This window comes from Euprymna scolopes, chromosome 35 (genome assembly GCF_053919585.1).
Source record: "Euprymna scolopes isolate OS-2025 chromosome 35, ASM5391958v1, whole genome shotgun sequence".
NCBI classification, from domain to species: Eukaryota; Metazoa; Mollusca; class Cephalopoda; order Sepiida; family Sepiolidae; genus Euprymna; species Euprymna scolopes.
In genome coordinates, this window is record NC_136516.1 from 18,568,656 (window position 1) to 18,588,861 (window position 20,206).

Here is a 20,206-nt window from a genome sequence, read left to right on the forward strand (position 1 = left end):
TTTACCTTTAACGGGGAGGAGTGCGATTCATACCTTTTCCCATCATTAATTGGGTGCACATTAGCATACTATAACAAATTAGATTTTAGCTTTAGTCTATTGCATTATATATAAGGATATCTATGAAACCAAATTACAAACAGCTCTAAAATTTGACTATAACATTCTTTGAATCGGTGAGCAGCTTGGGAAAAACATGATGGAAAAAAGCCCCGGGGGGTGTTAGTTTTCGAAAGATGCAGTAACATCCAATAAAATTATTCTAAGTTATTCAAATATGGTGTGCTTCCGAATAACAAACCGCAAGAAAATAGAGAAAGAAACGAGAAAATTTTAAACTGAAATTACGACGATGCGAAAATGAGATCCATAATTAACTCGAGATAAATGCCTTTTCAAGGAAAATAACACAACAAAAATTGATAAAATATTCACTCAATGGAAAACTTTTTTTTAATATCAAAACAAATAAGGTCTGAATATTTTAGAAGCAAAGGAAGAATTTATTTTGCCAGTCAAAATTCTCCAATAATATTTTTTCCTGTCACTTGACGCGAGGAATTCTGCTACAGTTTTTAGTTTTGGAAATTTCTCTTGGGATCAGCTGTTAAATTTAAACCTTGCCATATGATGCTCCGACTGAACAATTACCTCGAAAAATAACGACGCCATTGTTTCGAATTGTTTTATAATTTTGTTTTCTCTTTTTTTCTCTATTTATTAGCAGTTTAATTAAATGAAATAGGTTTTAATGTGATATTATATTATACAGTGTCAAGTGAATATATTATACATTCAACCAATCAACTGCGTTCATTTTGTTTCTGGGTTTGTTTGTTTTTTAGATGAGTATCGGTTATTCTTATTATTTGGATTCTTCGGAATACTGTTCTCAAGATCCAAAAGGACCCGTAGCGTATTTTATAAAATACTTAATTAAATTATTATTTTAGTATTGGAATCTTTTCAGAGGACAAACTGCATGTTTATTTATTTATTTGTTTGTATCCTCATCTTCATAGTTGCTATTTGACCATGTTTCGGCCAGTTTTCGTCAAGTGGTTTACTGCGACGGTATAGGAATGCTGAGTCTCTTAACTGTATCCTTAATAATTACTGCCTTCCATAGTTGTTGTTGTCTCACCACGTCTTTTTGGCCAACTAATCCTCTGACTTGCTTTGGGTAGGATTGAAACCGCTATTTTCAGACAATGCTCACCTGGAACCGTAGAGATTCAACGCCTCTACCCACTGCGCAACTGATTTTTGAGTCTTATAAATCCAAGATTTTCGTTCTTAACCACCTGACAAAGGCCAAAGGAGGAGTTGACCAAAACGACGCGAAACAACAACTATAAAGATGAGGATAAATAAATAATTACTTAGGACTCTACCCACTCCTGTCTGCCGGAACGATGATTAAGTAAAAGGTTCCGTTGGGCAATTCCGTGCAGATTCCCGAGTTTGACAGAAAGAATCCTGAGTTAAGCAGAAATATTCCTGAGTTAGACAGAAAGATTTCTGAGTTCGACAGAAACATTCCTGAGTTAGACATAAGATTCCTGAGTCAGACAGAAAGATTCCTTAGTCAGACAGAGAGATTCCTGAGTTAGACAGAAAGATACCTGAGTTAGACAGAAAGATTTCCGAGTTCGACAGAAAGATTCCCGAGTTCGACAGAAAGATTCCTGAGTTCGACAGAAAGATTCCTGAGTTAGACAAAAAGATTACTGAGTTAGACAGAAAGATTTCCGAGTTCGACAGACAGATTTTTGAGTAAGACAGAAAGATTCCTGAGTTCGACAGAAAGATTCTTGAGTTCGACTGAAAGATTCCTGAGTCAGACAGAAAGATTCCTGAGTAAGACAGAATGATTCCTGAGACATGCAGAAAGATTCCTGTGGTTGACAGAAAGATTCCTGAGTTCAGCAGAAAGATTCCTGAGTTCGATACAAAGATTCCTGAGTTAGACAAAAAGATTTCTGAGTTCGACAGAAAGATTCCTGGGTTCGACAGGAAGATTTCCGAGTTCGACAGAAAGATTTCTGAGTTTGACAGAAATATTCCTGAGTTAGCCAGAAAGATTTCTGAGTTCGATAGAAAGAGTCCTGAGTCAGACAGAAAGATTTCAGAGTTCGACAGAAAGATTCTTAAGTTAGACAGAAAGATTCCTGGGTTCGACAGGAAGATTTCCGAGTTCGACAGAAAGATTTCTGAGTTTGACAGAAATATTCCTGAGTTAGCCAGAAAGATTTCTGAGTTTGACAGAAATATTCCTGAGTTAGCCAGAAAGATTTCTGAGTTCGACAGAAAGAGTCCTGAGTCAGACAGAAAGATTTCTGAGTTCGATAGTAAGATTCCTGGGTTAAACAGAAAGATTCCTGTGTTAGACAGGAAGATTCCTGAGTCAGACAGAAAGATTCATGTGTTCGACAGAAAGATTCTTGAGTTAGCCAGAAAGATTTCTGAGTTCGACAGAAAGAGTCCTGAGTCAGACAGAAAGATTTCTGAGTTCGATAGTAAGATTCCTGGGTTAAACAGAAAGATTCCTGTGTTAGACAGGAAGATTCCTGAGTCAGACAGAAAGATTCATGTGTTCGACAGAAAGATTCTTGAGTTAGCCAGAAAGATTTCTGAGTTCGACAGAAAGATTCCTGAATTCGACAGAAAGATTTCTGAGTTTGACAGAAATATTCCTGAGTTAGCCAGAAAGATTTCTGAGTTTGACAGAAATATTCCTGAGTTAGCCAGAAAGATTTCTGAGTTCGACAGAAAGAGTCCTGAGTCAGACAGAAAGATTTCTGAGTTCGATAGTAAGATTCCTGGGTTAAACAGAAAGATTCCTGTGTTAGACAGGAAGATTCCTGAGTCAGACAGAAAGATTCATGTGTTCGACAGAAAGATTCTTGAGTTAGCCAGAAAGATTTCTGAGTTCGACAGAAAGAGTCCTGAGTCAGACAGAAAGATTTCTGAGTTCGATAGTAAGATTCCTGGGTTAAACAGAAAGATTCCTGTGTTAGACAGGAAGATTCCTGAGTCAGACAGAAAGATTTCTGAGTTCGATAGTAAGATTCCTGGGTTAAACAGAAAGATTCCTGTGTTAGACAGGAAGATTCCTGAGTCAGACAGAAAGATTCATGTGTTCGACAGAAAGATTCTTGAGTTAGACAGAAAGATTCCTGAGTTCGACAGGAAGATTTCCGACTTCGACAGAAAGATTTCTGAGTTAGACAGAAAGATTCCTGAGTTAGACAGAAAGATTTCTGAGTTCGACAGGAAGATTTCCGAGTTCGACAGAAAGATTTCTGAGTTAGACAGAAAGATTCCTGAGTTAGACAGAAAGATTTCTGAGTTAGACAGAAAGATTCCTGAGTTCGACAGGAAGATTTCCGAGTTCGACAGAAAGATTTCTGAGTACGACAAAAAGAGTCTTGAGTTAGACAGAAAGATTTCTGAGTAAGACAGAATGATTCCTGAGACAGACAGAAAGATTTCTGTATTCGACAGAAGGATTCCTGAGTTAGATAGAAAGATTCCTGAGTTCGATAGTAAGATTCCTGAGTTCGATAGTAAGATTTCTGTGTTCGACAGAAAGATTTCTGAGTTAGACAGAAAGATTATTGAGTAAGACAGAATGATTCCTGAGACAGACTGAAAGATTCCTGTTTTCGACAGAAAGATTCCTGAGTAAGACAGAAAGATCCCTGAGTTAGACAGAAATATTTCTGAGTTCGATAGTAAGATTCCTGTGTTAGACGGAAACACACACTTCCAAATACCCGGACAACGCCAGGTACCCATGCTAGTATTGAAATTAAAAAGAAAGCAGATTTACATCACACGCTAATTTATTTCGTTATATACATATACGTTCGTACTTGCATTTTTGAATATGACCAAACAACTGCATACTTTTAAATTCAATAATTTTTATTAAACGACTTCAATTAACTGTAAGAATGCGGCTCTTATGAAACATTAACTGACTTCTACAACCCTTATGGGACTTTGAGTTCAATATGTCTAATCTAGTAGATCTTTTGTAGAAACGCCCGGCCACTAATTGAAAATTACTTCGAACAAAATATAGCAATGTGCAGTGCACGCACATGACCTTGAGCTAGACTTGTATGTTCTGTCAAAACGTGCATAGTCTTAGGGTTAACTAAAGCTTCGGTTAGCGTTTGAGTAAAGATCAAGATATCTATGTTCAGATTTGTTAGATTGTAAATAATACAGAATCAACACTAATGTGAAAGACATCTCAGTAAATGAACCAAGACGTTTTGTAGAAAAGCCTCGCAATTAATTGAATAATCCGCTCCTCCCCCCAAAAAAATAATTAAAAAATAATAGTAACCTCCGACCTTCTGTCGAACTCAGGAATCTTTCTGTCGAACTCCGAAATCTTTCTGTCGAATCTGCAAGGAATTCCCAACGGAACTTTTTAGCCAATTCTTCTTCCGGCAGGCATGACTGGGTAGATTCCTCAATATTTATTTATTTATTTGCGGACTGTTATCCTCATCTTTATAGTTGTTGTTTCACGACGTTTCGGCCAACTATTCCTGTGGCTTATCAGTATTGTGTGCTGAACACATATATTCCTGGCCAACAACAACAAAAACAAGAAAAACAACAAAAAAAAACACCAACAACATCAACAACAACAAAAACAACAACAACAACAAAAACAACAAAAACAACAACAACAACAACAACAACAACAAAAACAACAACAACAAAAACAACAACAACAAAAACAACAACAACAACAAAAAAAACACCAACAACATCAACAACAACAAAAACAACAAAAACAACAAAAACAACAACAACAACAACATCAACAACAACAAAAACAACAACAACAAAAACAACAACAACAAAAACAACAAAAACAACAACAACAACAACAACAGCAACAACAACAAAGAGGATTGCAAAAATGTAATACTAGAACAATAAACATTCACAGAAACATAAGATAGCCACAGAAAAGAATCAAGAATTCTGGTATCACCTTACTAGCAGGGAGGTAAAATACGCTTAAATATAATATTTTAATTTGTTAAGATTTCGTATATATTATTATTATTATTATTATTATTATTATTATAGAGTCGTGATTTCAAAAGTTAAAAAAAAAGAAAAGTATTTGGGTGCCATCAGCTAGAATCGAAACCGAAACAAATCTGTAGCATTCAAAGCTGGTGTAATTGCCACCGTACAAACGTTACACGCATATGAACTGATTAAAAATAAACTAAGATGAATGTACAAAATGCAGAACGATTATTTTTTTAATTTCGACCCTTTAAAAACTATTTTAACCTTAAAAACTATTTTAACCTTAAAAACTATTTTGACCATAAAAACTATTTTAACCATAAAACTATTTTAACCTTAAAAACTATTATAACTATAAAAACTATTTTAACAATAAAAACTATTTTAACCATAAAAATATTTTAACCATAAAACTATTTTAACCGGCTAAAGACCCATAAAAGAAGGGTTTGTAAAAAATTCAACAATTTGAGACTCCTAGCGCCGCTCTGTGAATGTTAGTTTCAGTTAAGATAGTTTCAAAGTATGGAAACAGACAGACAGACATTCAGATATACATATATATATATATATATATATATATATATATATATATATATATATATATAGTCTTTTATATTAAATATTTTGCGTTCCAATTATCTTATGAACGAAGTAGGAAAATTTTCATTTGTAAAATAGCATCGAACGAAAATTATTTTTATTCATATTCTAATCAAGGCCCAACGGCAACTCAAGGATAATGAGTAACAAATTCGTCTGTTGTACTATAATTACCCCCACCCACCCACGAAGAGATCGTACAAATAGGTTGGATGGACAGAATATTACGTAAAAAACAATTAATTATCCAAGGGAACGGCTCAACAAGTATTTATTCACATTAGACTTCAAGATGACCATGTTGTAGTCAGTTGGGAAGCAAATCCGTGGTAGCTGGTTCCATAGATAAGTGCATTCTTACCATTTTTGTCGCTCTCTCTCTCTCTCTCTCTCTCTCTCTCTCTCTCTCTCTTAAACTTAAGTGTAACTTGGTCGTTGCATTTTCACTCGGACGCAACACGTTGTATGCAGAGAAAGTCGCAAAGGAACAAAAGAAAGAAATTCGACTCGGCTTTTTAAAAAATTAAACAAAAGGCATTTATTAACGGTACTTTCCAAACCATGCCTGTTAGCTTATTTATTTATTTTTTTTTTTTGGTGCCATCTCGACATGTCTTTTCCATTCTCTCATGGGGTTAAACGACTATCTAACGCTAGCATGTGTTTCTCGGTCGCTGTTGCCGCCATGTTATTCCAAAAAATCTCTCCGAATTTTTTCCTTCGTTGCGATGTCATCTCGCTCCACGGTTTGATCATTTGCATACCTCGAGATCTATTCACGTTTGTTCGTCACGTTTTACATGTAATTTTCGTTGGTCCATTAAGCTGAAACATTAAATAGGGTGTTTCGTTGCTAAACACGTAAACTGAATGGACGCAACTGAAGAATATCCGTTTTTCTATCTTCTCTAACGTTAGATGCGTCTCAATCGAACCCTTCATCTCTTTTTGCCTTAACTCTTCGTTCTTATGTGTATAATTCTCTTTTGTTGCCTTTGCTCGGTTGCCATTATTATTATTATTATTTGATTTTTGGGGGGCTTTTTTTCTATAATGTTTCAAACAAAGATCCGTTCAGTTGTCTCTTCTCGCGATTATGTACGCCTGAAACGGCGCATGCGCATAAAACTGGAATCGGGACGAACGCTCGTGCCCATTACATTTTGTGACGTTTAGCAGTTAATATGTCCGCCTCGATTGCGGCATCTAGTGTTCGTAAATTCGGGGGTATTTTATGCAAGAGTCACTTTTTAAAAAGCCAGCATAAAAGTCATTGGAGCCAAAATATGATAGTATCAGGAGTAGAAAAAATGCCACTACTACTACTACTACTACTACTACTACGCGGAATATTCTGTGTAGCTTAATTTCCATACATATTTTTATAACTTACTATATATATATATATATATATATATATATATATATATATATATATATATATATATATATAGAAAACTTTTGGCAGCGATTCTCTCTATATATCTCTCTCTTTCTCTCTCTCTCTCTCTCTCTCTCTCTCTATATATATATATATATATATATATATATATATATATATATATAGAGAGAGAGAGAGAGAGAGAGAGAGAGAGAGAGAGAGAGAGAGAGAAAGAGAGAGATATATAGAGAGAATCGCTGCCAAAAGTTTTTAGACTATTATATTTTTTATATTTTTATTAAGAAAAATGTTTCATGTAAATTATTTATGTCATCATAGCGTGATGGATTAAGACGTCGGACTTAAATACATAAGGTCCGGGGTTCGAGTCCTAATACCAGTCAAGCTACGCCAACTGTCTGGATATATCGCGATTTACTTAGATGTTGTTTTGTTTTGGTTTTAGCGATATGTTTTGAATGAATTCAATTATTTACGAAAGTGCATTTTTACCTAAATGCGAGTTGGGAATAATTTTCCGTTTTAACCAATTTTGTACCCCCACATGGGGAGCAGTATATATATTATTTTAAAATGTAATTATCCACTGATACGTGTTTCGTCGTCTACGACTCCTCAGAGTGGCTGAATATAGCGAGATTCGAAATCGGGACATTTCGGACAAGTTCTTGCATTTGAACTGCATATTGAACCCTTGTTTGAAAATCTTCAGACTTCAAGTGCTGAACAAGCTGCAATTTATAAGAAAATAGTTTGAAACTGCGGAATATAGTGTAGCGAGCTTCGACATATCCCAAGTGAAACACTGTTGAATCGATGTTTTAGGATGATGCTCCACCCCCTCTCGCACTCTTTCCCTATTTTCATTTGTGATGAGGTTTTCAGGTCTGCCAGCTCGCAAAAGATCAAGTGCCAGCTCGCAAAAGATCAAGTGCAGCTCCTTGGTTCCCTAAATCGGCGTAGAATGTTTCGAATTGTGTTATGACTTGGGCTATCTCTTACATGAAAATGAGTAAAAAAAATTGACCCCTGATTTTCAGAAAATAATTTCACAATTTTGTACGTTTTTCAATATTATACTTATCTATGATTAATTTCAAAAATATTATCTGTAAAATGTCTGAAATAGAGAAAAAAAATCATTAATCGTAAAATGACAAAGATGTTCAACACTTTAGTCACTTATCTGCGCTCGTATTGAGCGTGTGTTAGCTCTTAATTCCCTTCATTTTCGTGGCGATTGTTTGATGGCCCAGAGGTAAAGACTTAGCTTAATGGAGTCGAAGTTAGTTTCGTGGCTGGGTTCATTTCTCCAGACCAGCAGAAATTGTCATCTTACGCTGATGGTCGCGTAACATGGAACACTAGTGTCTGTAGATATAAAAGAACTAGCCTGGGTGCCCGACGTTGCCCGGGTGTGTATTGAGCAAAAAAAAAAAAAGTGGTAGTAGGCAGGCAGGCTCGAACCCGTACCGCGGAGGTGGAAAAGAACGTGAAACAAAGACGTGGTGTCTTTACTGTTGCGCCCATCGCCAAACCGGAAGTGACATAGCGTTAAATTAACGCTAGTCAATTGAAAAGAGGGGATGACTTTCGAAAATATCTGCGAGAAAGTGACCCCCCTGTACAAAACTGCCCAGTTGAGAGTGAAGGAATTAATGATTTTTAGCCAATTTTTCGATATTTGTCGTCCGAAGGGGCGGCTTCAAAATGATGCTGACCTCGTGTAAATCCGTCACCTCTGTCGAAAGTTTTATGCATACATACATACATACATACATACATACATACATACACTTAACCAGACAGGTGAGGTTTATATTATAGATGATGATTATTATTCAATTATAATTATTATCTATAAATTTGATCTCATTTTTTTTCATTAAATGATAATTCTGATAATTCACTATTAAACCCTAATACTTAGTTGGTTACACATTGTTGTCACATAGGTTCATACAAAACTTAATCCAGATCGACTTACTAGTTTCTGAGAAAACTTCTAGAGTAAATGTGATACTGTAGTGATTATTAATCTTCAACTCTGCATCGAACGGATACTTAGCCTACTGCACCTTACTTTAGCATAACAATGTCCATACAAAACTTCAGCCAGATCGAACCAGTAGTTTCCGAGAAAACGTGAAACAGGAAGATAAACAGATTAAGAGAAATAGGATATAGATACACGCCTAATTATACACGGTGGCCCCAAAAATCCGGCCCCAACTCTAATTAGGCCCCGTTTCTTAGTGTTTTGTCCGAATGAAATGAAACTTTGGCCGGAACTAGTTTATTATATTCAAAACATCACACCAAAACATTAGGGTCTTTGGCCTTTTTTTCTCCGTTCTACAGCATATGTTCTAGATGGCCTCCATTTTTTTTTGTTTTTTTTTTTGGGGGGGGTCGCCCTGTATATAGATAGAGTTTACAAATTTTGAACAATATTTTACGAAACAACAAAATCCCGATTCTGCTTGCCGCATCTTATCAACTTGAGATGCAATGAAATCATCCGAGAGCAGGAGGTGGGTGATGAATGAGTATTGTGTTGGATGAAGATTCAGTCTCTAGAGACCGCAACAAAAATAAGGGTTTTTTTTTTCTCTCTACATCAGCTTAACGATTGGTCTTCATATTCTGATGGATAATTCGAGTCAACTTTTCGGAAGATATTTGTGATACGGAACGAAAAGTCCGAAGGGAATATAAGAATTAAATGAAAAAATAGAAAAATATGGGAGTTGGAAATAGGAGACAGAAATAAAAAGAAGATGGAAGAGGCGGGGAATAAGGATGCTAAGGAGTACGTTTCCTTAAAAAGAGAATTTAAAACTTTTACAGGATGGAACGATAAAATTGTCGCCCTACAAAGGATAACATATTTCCATTTTCGTTTAATGTAAACCAGTTTTCTTTTTATGTTGCAGGACTGGACGATAAAATTATCGCTCTAGAAAAAAACGGCATGACTCGATTTCCATTTGATGAAAACCGGTGGTGGTTGTTGTTGTTGTTGTTGTTGTTGTTGCTGCTGCTGCTGCTGCTGCAAGCCGTCCACTAGTTGGCCAGTTGTGTACAAATACCCAAGAGCGATAGGAGCCTTCTACACAATGTTCAACGAGCGAGATTGGAGATGCGCCGCTGTACAACTCATGCTCTCTATCGATCCAAGTTATGACAACAAGACTATTACTAGCACTCTCGAAATGCATCGCTGAATTGCCACGAATAACAAAGACGTGCCCAGGGTTATGAAAATGCAGTTTCCATCCATAGTTATGGTCTTTGGTGTGGTTTCAAGTGAGGGCCACATCATGCTACCTCACATCTTTGAAGTCGTCTTGAAAGTCAACACCAAAGTGTACCTGGATGTTATCGAGAGTGTGGTGATCCCTTGGTGCAATCAGGTGGCCGCTGGCAGACCCTGCATGTGGCAGCAGGACGCGGCGTTGGCCCACAAGTCCAAAGAGACCCAGACTTGCAAAATATCCCCCGAAAAGTTGGCTTCAGAAGGAGTGCTACGACTCTGTACCCTTCTCCCACTGGCCCTCCCTCCTCCCCCGACCTGAACGCGCTGGACTACTTCGTTTGGTCTTACGTCGAGAACATCCCCAACATTACCTCCCACAATACCAACGCCAGTCTGATCGCCACCATCCTTCGAGTATTCACCAAGCTCCAGCACCCGATTGTAGAAAAGGCATGCTCCCGGTTACGGACACGAGTCGAGGCGGTGATTAAGGTTGAAGGCGGCTAAATCAATTAGACGTCCGCTCTACTACATAATCAAATTACCTGAATTAGGTTTTCAATAAAAAATTTTAAATAAAGTTGTAGCGTTGTTTTTTTTTTTTTACTTTATGACATCTGAGCTGGTGAATCTACCACTAGTTTTTCCCTCTTAGACTGTTGCCCTCCCCCCCAAAAAAAACAATAGGTGCCGCACCATCAACCAAACTCCAACCTCTGTCCCATCACCGCAATGTTGCATCCTTATGACTGTTTTACAAGTACTTTTGATGTGCTTTAATGAACTCGTAGCACGTCTGTCCCATCGCCATTCAACACAACAAGTAGCAGAATCCCACCCCTCCACTGGTTAAATTCGTCCCTGGATACCGAAAAAGCATTCTCTTCTAATAATTTCTTTCTTCAGCCTGCTAGACTTTGGAATTCCTTTCCTGTTTCTTGCTTCCCTGTGTGCACTGACATGCAAAAGTTTAAGTGTAATGAAATATACAGAAACTATAATTAAAGTGTAGTATCTGTTCTGCTGTTACACATAGTGGGGTTTTACTTTTCTTTTTCAATCAGAGAAAGAGTATAACTTATATGGAAAAGGGCTGTCCCCTTCCCATGTAAATAAGAAGAATATCAGATAAGTGAAAATGAGATTAAGATAAGCCTAGAATCGAACCCTGTAGGCGAAGTTTAGAAATGGAATGTTAGAAATTTAGTCTATTGTTAAATTCTATTAGAATAGTTAAATATTGTTTATATCGGAAAAAAGAGTTGATTGTCCATTCTTTTAGAAATCTGAATATGTCAGTAAAAGAATGAACAATGCAAATCAAATTATATTGTTTAAAATAGGTTAGATTAGAATTGATGATTCTTTTGTTGTCAAAAGTGTGTTTGGACAAGCATGTACAGCCACGTGAAATTTGTCACGTTTGAAAAACACACTTCTGACGGATAGGAGCTTGATTTTAGATGCATTAAAAGTAACCATCCACCTCCTCCCCTAGTGTACCACGCGCTATAGATCAGAGGAGAGAGAATCTGAGATAACTTTGTCATTCATGGCCTTTGATGTGTTGCCATAGATAGTCGTGTCATCAGCATAGATGTCAACGAATGATTTAAGTATGTGTTTTGGGAGATCATTGATATATATCGGGATGGACCCCTGAGGGACTCCATCATTAATATTGAGGGCCTCTGATTTCTGCCCATCAACCACTAGTCTTATGAGCCTATCGGAGAGGAATGATTTTATGATCGAGAAAACATTTCCAGTTATACCGTAGCTGGAAATCTTGTGAAGTAGACCCTTATGCCATACCTTATCGAAGGCCTTTGATATGTCAAGAGCAATTGCCCTAGAGATGAAGTCTTTGTCAAGAGATTCACTAATCCTATGAGATATCACAGTTAGCACATCTGCGTTAGATCTGACAGAACGGAAACTATATTGCATGTCAGCAAGAAGGTTATTTCTGCTGAGGTGGTTGACTACATCTCTATTTAATATGGATTCCAGGAGCTTACTCATGACACACAGGAGACTTATTGGTCTGTACTGAGAGGGAGAGGACTTATCACCTGAATTCTTAAATGCAGGTCATACTGATGAGGTTTTCCAGGGTGTTGGGAAGCACTTCTCTTTAAGGCAACGCTTAAAAAGTTTTGTAAGTATGGGGGCAGGTTCTAGTTGAAGCTTTTTCAGCACAATGATTGGAATGCCGTCATGGCCAGTTGCTTTACTGGAATCTAGGTTCTTGATTAGCTTGGCGACATCACGCACAGATATTTGCATGTTGCATAGCGTGTTGTCCGTTATAGGAGGAAATACGTAGAGTTGATGGCCTTCGTCGCATAGGGTAGAATTAGCTGCAAAGTTCTTGGCAAATAGTTTGGCCTTGTCTGATGCTGATGAGATGACCTCAGGTCCATTGATGATGGTTGAGATAGAACGCACGTTTCTGTTCAGGATCCTGTTTGCTACTTACCAAAACTGGTGGGAACCAAGCCGCTGCTCAGCTACTTTGGATTTAACGGACTGAGCATATCGCCCTCTTGCATTTTTTATTACTCTTTTGCAGTGGTTGTTGGCAGTCCTGAAAGCAGCTTTAGTCTCAGTCCGTTGGTAGCTATGGCAAAAAGTGATTTCTGTGCGCGATGGCAGCAGCACATTCTGGCCTGCTGTTAGGTTTTTTTTGGAATTTTTTGGGTGGTATGAATCGGTCTATGCCTACAATTAGCCATTCAGTCAGGTCTGATACTATAGAGGACACATCCTTTTTAAACATGGAATGCTATGATAGATCGGATATAAGTTTACGGAAGCTATCCCAGTCAGCGGTAGAGTATCAATATACAGTACGGTGGAGAGGTACATCTCCAGACTTATTGCATTTCGTTTTTATCTTAACTGATACAACCGCGTGGTCAGAAGGTCTCAGAGGAGTTAGAACGGAACTTGAACATAGCTAAGGGGAAGTTGTGAGAAAAAGGTCTAGAAGGCTAACATATTGACCGGAAGTATCGGGCACTTGGGTGGGTTCGTGGACAATCTGGGTGAGGTCATAGGCAATGGCAGAATCATGACAGAAACTCCCCTCATCATCTGTCTTGTTAGAGTGGTTCAGCCATTCCACATTGTGGACATTGAAGTCACCACAAATGTGGATGTTAGCTGAAGGGTGAGCAGACAGGATGTGGTCAATTTTTTCAGATATGCTCTTAAGGATAGTAACTCCGCTGTTGTGGGGGCGATAGAGAGCAAATATAAATGCAGTGGTGTAAGCAAGTGCACCCCGGAAGCACATATAAGGTAAATTAGGGTATTCTCTGGAGATATCCCTACCAAACGGAAAGCCATCTTTAATGTAGGCACATATTCCATGCCCGTGGCGATATTGGGGGTCAGATTTAGATGTTAGGTTAGAGTATCCTTTAATTATGAATTCGTCAAGGGAAGCGGTCGGCCTAATGCCCGTTTCGTTTAGGAAGAATATGTCTGGTTTCGTCTCCTGTAATTGGGTTTCAACCTCTAGTAGGTTGTAACGGAGACCCCTGACGTTGGAGAAGGAGACATGGTAGTAGGGGTCTACGGTGGAGGATGGGGTTCTAGGTTTACACGTGTTATTTTTCTGGAGGTATTTGCTAAACAAATCTCTTTGTCTTTACCGTGTTATTTTGCATCGAATCCACGCGTTGTTTTTTTTCAATCACACCTATGTTGTCGTCCAATTTCAAAACTGTTCTCTTCCTCCCCACTATAATAATTCTATTATTTATTTATTCAAATGTAGTTGCAGCGCGCACTATCGCGAAATGAGTCCCAACGCGGACATCGCAAAAATTGGATTTTCGCTTAAAACAACACGTACCATCAAAGATTCGTTATGCAAAGTTTTCACCTGTGTAATACGTACGGTTCTTCTATTTGTAAGCACCTTATAAATAACCATGCGTGTGCCACGAATTCCAGTGCTGACATGTCTACGATTTTGAGTAAGTCACACTCACCCTTTCATCTAAAAATTCTAGAAGCTATTTTTATTAAGTCTTTGAGACCTTCTCTTTGCAAGTAAAAAGAAAATCTTTTAAGACTTAATTTGATTTCTATATATTTTTCGCTTTTTTCTCCCCCCCCCTTCATATTCATGACACTTTTTTTAATCGTGATTTTCCTCGATTTAGCTCTGTTGAATGAAGAACGAGACCTGGTTAGCTAACCTATCTTTTCATTTTTTTAATTATTTTTTTATCATGTTAATTAGTCTAATTTAATGGTCCTGGATATGACCTTAAACTATATCCATTGGTGAGCCCCCAGCTTGCGGGCTTTTGGGGAGTATGGAGCCAACCTTTAATTGCCATTGCTCCCAGGTCCACTCTGACCCGGACTGGTAGTACCTGTTAGGGTCCCAACTATGGGTTAAATAGAAATAGCTTTATCGATGATAGATAACGATTTCGATTATTGATTATCGGTAAAGCTATTTTAGTATTCTGAGACAAAACTTAACTAAGATCACTCCCAGACTTATACACTAAAGTTCTGTAAATTTAAAAAAAAAAAAAAAATCTTTTCAGCCGTTTCGGAGTCTATAAGGAACATCCCCCCATACACACACACACACACACACACACACACACACATATATACACACACACGCACAAACACAAACAAACAAAGTTGCATTTATATAATTGTTGAGAAGAAATAGAGATATATGGAAAAGAGAGAGTTTAATTTCAATGCAAATTTACGGACGATACAAAGCAAGGAACGTGAATAATATATTGAGCCTCGTTCTGACTCGCTCGCATTTCTCACCCGAAAGATTTGGTTTGGTTTTGTTGTTTTTGTTTTACGGCATATCAACCCTTGTCGGGTTATTTAATGCCGAATCCAAAGATTTTGAAGAAAAATATTTTTATAGAATATATTTGTTGTTTTCACGTCGGTTTCTATTTAACCCATAGTTGGGACCATAACAGGTACTACCACTCCGGGTCAGAGTGGACCTGGGAGCAATGGTAATTAAAGGGTTGCTCCATACTCCCCCAAGCCCACAAGCTGGGGACTCACCGCTGGATATAGTTTAAGGTCATATCCAGGACCCCCATTGAAGGACTTTTACCCTCTGTAGGGAGGGGGGCAGTCGGCGTATTCTAATGCCCCACCGACAGGGCCGCCACCCGAAAGAATCACAAAATGTTTTTCTCATATTTCATCCTCATCAACCATATTTTCGATTTCCATAAACTGAAACGAAATATCAGCAAACATATTTATTTTGTATTTCATTTCGTTTTAATGTGATTTCGCCATTTTAAGTCGTGAAACACTTTCCTGCAATGCAGAACTTTTTTCTTTTTTTATCTTTTCGTCTCGTCCATTTGTTTACATACGTAGCAATTTATCAAACAAAATGGCGCGATAATTGATGAGAGAAAAAAAAAAGTTAGCAAAATCTAATTCCATATTTTTTTTTTTTTGCGTATCAAATTTGTTTCCCTCTTTTCAAGCTTTATTTTCTTACCATTGTCTTTATTGCATCTACGAGTAGTGCAATTAGAGAAAGATAGAGAGGTAGATAGAGAGAGTAGGTAAAGAGAAAGAGAAAGAGATAGAGAGAGAGTAAAATGGAGAGTTAGAGAGATAAAGGGCCAAGCGATAGAGTAGAGATTAGTTTAATTGTTCCTATTTACAATGCCTCCCCACGGGACAGAGTTAGACACCAGGGTCGTTTTTTTAACGTGGAGAAAAGGAACAAAAATAAAAATTGTCTCAGTCGTGAAGGATTTCTCCTACACTGACAGAGAACAAGAAATTGAAGTGTAGCATCTGAAGAACAGATACTATACTGTGATCTTTTCCCGAAGGCCAAGATTAGTTTAATTGTTGGTTGGTTGTTTTTGTTTTACGGCATATCAACCCTTTTCGTGTTATTTAATGCCGAATACAAAGATTTTGAAGAAATTATTTTTAATAGAATATATTTGTTGTTTTCAAGTCGGTTTCTATTTAACCCATAGTTGGGACCCTAACAGGTACTACCACTCCGGGTCAGAGTGGACCTGGGAGCAATGGTAATTAAAGCGTGGCTCCACACTCCCCAAAGCCCGCAAGCTGGGGCCTCACTATTGGATTTGTTTAAGGTCATATCCAGGACCTAGTTCAATTGTATTTTACGGCATATCAATATTTTTGACGAATTTTCAATAACGTATTTCATGCTTCGAATTGTTTGACTTGAACCATCCATCAAATCATGTTATGACTAGGGCTGTGACAACAAAATTTTCTTTTCATTCTTTTGACTCTCCAGTATATATCCGACACAGTAAGACACAGTCAATCAACCGAGAACCACATCAGTCTATATAAAAACATATAAGATATTAACGGATATATACTCAAGAGTCAAAACAATGATGGGAATATGCTGTTGTCACAGCTCGAGTTATTTTTAACCTTATGCTTTATCAATAAGCGAAAACAGTGAGGGATAAAAAACTAAGTGAAACATAATATTGTCGGGGGTATATATTATGTATACGTGTGCTTCTATTTGTTAAAATGTATCAGAATGTATATACTTTAGTATATACGTGCGAATGAACTCTTTTTCTGGGTCAACGGCCAACTAGCACCGTGTATATTTGTGTGTGTGTGTGTGTGTGTGTGTGTGTGTGTGTATGTGTATTGGGGTGGAGAGGGCTCCCGTAAGCCGTGATGAAGGCAACCTTTCTAGGAGAAGCAAATCTCTGATTTAAAAAACCATAAGGCGGAAGACCAGTACCCGCATTAAGCTGGTCTGCAGTTTAATTTGTTGCTGGCTATCTTGCTCTTGCTTGTTGCTGGATCTCAACATTTTGAACCCAGAGAGAGACTTAACTGTCGTACAAAGCTAAGACTCTGTAACATCATCTTTGTATAGATACTCTCTCAGGCATTTGGGCTCATGAATTTTAAATGTCTGAGGGAGTGGCACTCGTCTGACAAGACGTTGCAATCATCATATACGTGTTACAGTCATCTAGATGACGTGCGTATATACCTGTGTTCGTCTATGACCGTCCAGCGTTGTGATCGGCTAATCTACAGTTTTCTGTGTGTGTACGTTTAGTTACAGTTTATAACGGGACAAGGGTTGCGCAATATATAACCACACATCTGCTGAATCGGCACTGCTTGAGTCCATTGGCAAGGAGAAGTCCAGGACAACTGGAAACAATGCCGAGATAAGCGGAGAGTACGTACAGCACCTGGAAGCCACAAATGGTCACCCATCTGATACTGGCCAGACTCATCATTGCTTAACTTCGGTGATCTGACGGGGAACCGGTGTGTCAAACCTGATTATGTCGTATATCTAGCGTATACGCCTGAGTAATGCCGGAGGTTACATCGATCAAAGTGTTATCAAAATTACAGTCAATATGAGAACAGTAGTCGGAATAATTCTCTGCAACTTTGTGTGTGAGTGAAGGTTCATGTAATTTCAAATGAATACCTTTACAACATAAAGGACGAACAATACTAGCATACAATACGAGCATACTTGGTCCACTGAATCTTTGAATGTCTTGTAAAACCCCTTGTGGATTTGAAGACTCGTCCACAGAAATTACAGCAATACTTGTGTAGTCTGGGTGGTAGCACATGCTCATAAAATTGTTGGCCTTGTCTAAATATTTTTTGTTTGTTTTGTTTTATTTTACTTCAGAAAAAGTTCTCAGAAATCAAGGGCCCACTACCTGAGTCTAACACTTGAACTCTATTTGAGATAATTACATATTCGAATGTTCCATTAAAGTTCTTTATCACTCAAACACAGTTAGTAAAGAAATTGAGAACATAATTTTCCTCTCCCCAATTAACCATTTTCATATGTTACAGTATATCTTTCGTTTTGATCTCTTGGTCTTACTAGATTCCAGGACAAGAATTTATTTAGTCTAGTGGAGTATCCAGCTTCGTGCTATTACTTGCGGTAACATCACTTGGAGAAGGTGCCCCATTCCTCGTAACAGCTTATGTGGGTTAGCTATAGAAATGAGATCTTATTTCGGCAGCGAATACAAAATGTGATTTTGAATATTTGGTCAGGGTTTACTTCTAGGGAAAAGTATCCTCACGCAAGCTTGTTCTAAGAAAACCCTGTACAGAGAGACCTTAGCCACTCGAGGATAGTGTATAGTTGGCATTCACATTTTTCTCCAGTAGGCATTCAAGTTCTCTCCATTAGGTATTAAAGTTCTCTCCAGTAGGGATTCAAGTTTTCTATTGTGTGATTTCACATGGTCCACCAAACCAGCTTTAGACAGAAGGAATCTGTCATAGATTGTAAATTTCAGTTCTTGTTGAAAATCAGCAGCAATGGCAGATTAAACCTGCTTTCTAAAAGCACATTTCAATGCTGCATGCTTAATAGCTATTTCTCAAACTTCCTGCATCTTTCTATCATCACGATATATATATATATATATATATATATATATATATATATATATATATATTTACATGCATACATACAGACATACATATATACATATATACGTACGTAATATGTACATACATACTGGTTATTGTTTAATTTGCTACAAAAATATTGAACGACTACATGTTGAGAGACTAAATTCAAAAGTTGACCAAACAAATTGAACATCTGATTAAAAAAGCAAAAAGTCGGCCGTCTTGAATCGGGTTTATTTAGATTAATAAAACTTCAAAAGAAATGCGATAATTAATCGTTTAATTAAAAGAAAACTAATTAAGTTTTAATTGTTTTTATTTTTAATTATCTTTTCATTTTTTTTTGTTTGTTTTTTTTTTTTTTTTAGAAAATTTAATCTTTTTTCTTTGACCTACGAAACGGTATGAGAGATTGGTTAACTTAAAAAAAATAATGATGGAAATGAAAAATTAATAGAATCTTCATTAAAACAATAATTAAAAGAAAAAAGATAAGAAACGAAACTCAATAGAAAATGAGTGAAAAAAAAAGAAACAAGACACAAAACATTTTTTCTGACTATGATGCGTTCAAAAAGTTTTCAGATAAAATCTGGCTGTTTCAACATCAAAAAAAAATGTATTATTTCTAGCATTCGGACTATTGCTCTCATCTTGGTTGTATTTTATCAACATTTCGATGTTTAACTTCCGACCTTCCTCAGCTGTATCCTGTCGAACTCGCAAATCTTTCTCTCGAAGTCGGAATCTGCTTGTAATTTCAAATGAAATCCAATCATGGCTGAAGAAAGAAGAGCAGGTTACTTCTTGGAGTACTGACTCCTGAGTTCCACACGATCGATGCCTCCGTTCAGTCTCGAAAGACAGAGGATACCCTTGTATGAGCAGCTGCGCGTGTAATTGTGAGCCAAGGGTTGCACAATCTCCAACCACACATCTCCTGAATCGGCATTGCTTGATTCCAGTGGCAAGGAGGAGTCCAAGACGGTTGGAAACAATGCCAAGATAAGCAGAGAGTACATACAGCACCTGGAAGTAACAAATGGTCATCCATCTGGTACTGGCCAGGCTCATCGTTGCTTAACTTCGGTTATCTGACGGGAACCGGTGTGTCAAACGTGATCATGCCGTATATCCACACGATACACCTGAATAAGGCCGGAGGTTACATCGATCAAAGTGTTATCCAAATAACAGTCAATATGAGAAGAGTAGTCCGAATACTCCAAATAATACGAATTACATCATCAGATTAAATGAGCGCTGAAGCTGATCATCCGAAATAGACTACTGTTGTATACACCGTGAGCAAAAAAAAAAAAAAAAAAAAAAAACGGGCCAAACAAATTTTATATATTTTATTACACTAAAAGCAATATTGAACAAAGAACAATTGAACAAGGAAA

General features: G+C 37.4%; 1 pseudogene; it reads right to left on the reverse strand.

Moving 5' to 3' along the window:
• Positions 1 to 19,817: 19,817 nt before the first annotated feature.
• LOC145260016 (5S ribosomal RNA) lies at positions 19,818 to 19,935 on the reverse strand (annotated as a pseudogene).
• Positions 19,936 to 20,206: the final 271 nt, after the last annotated feature.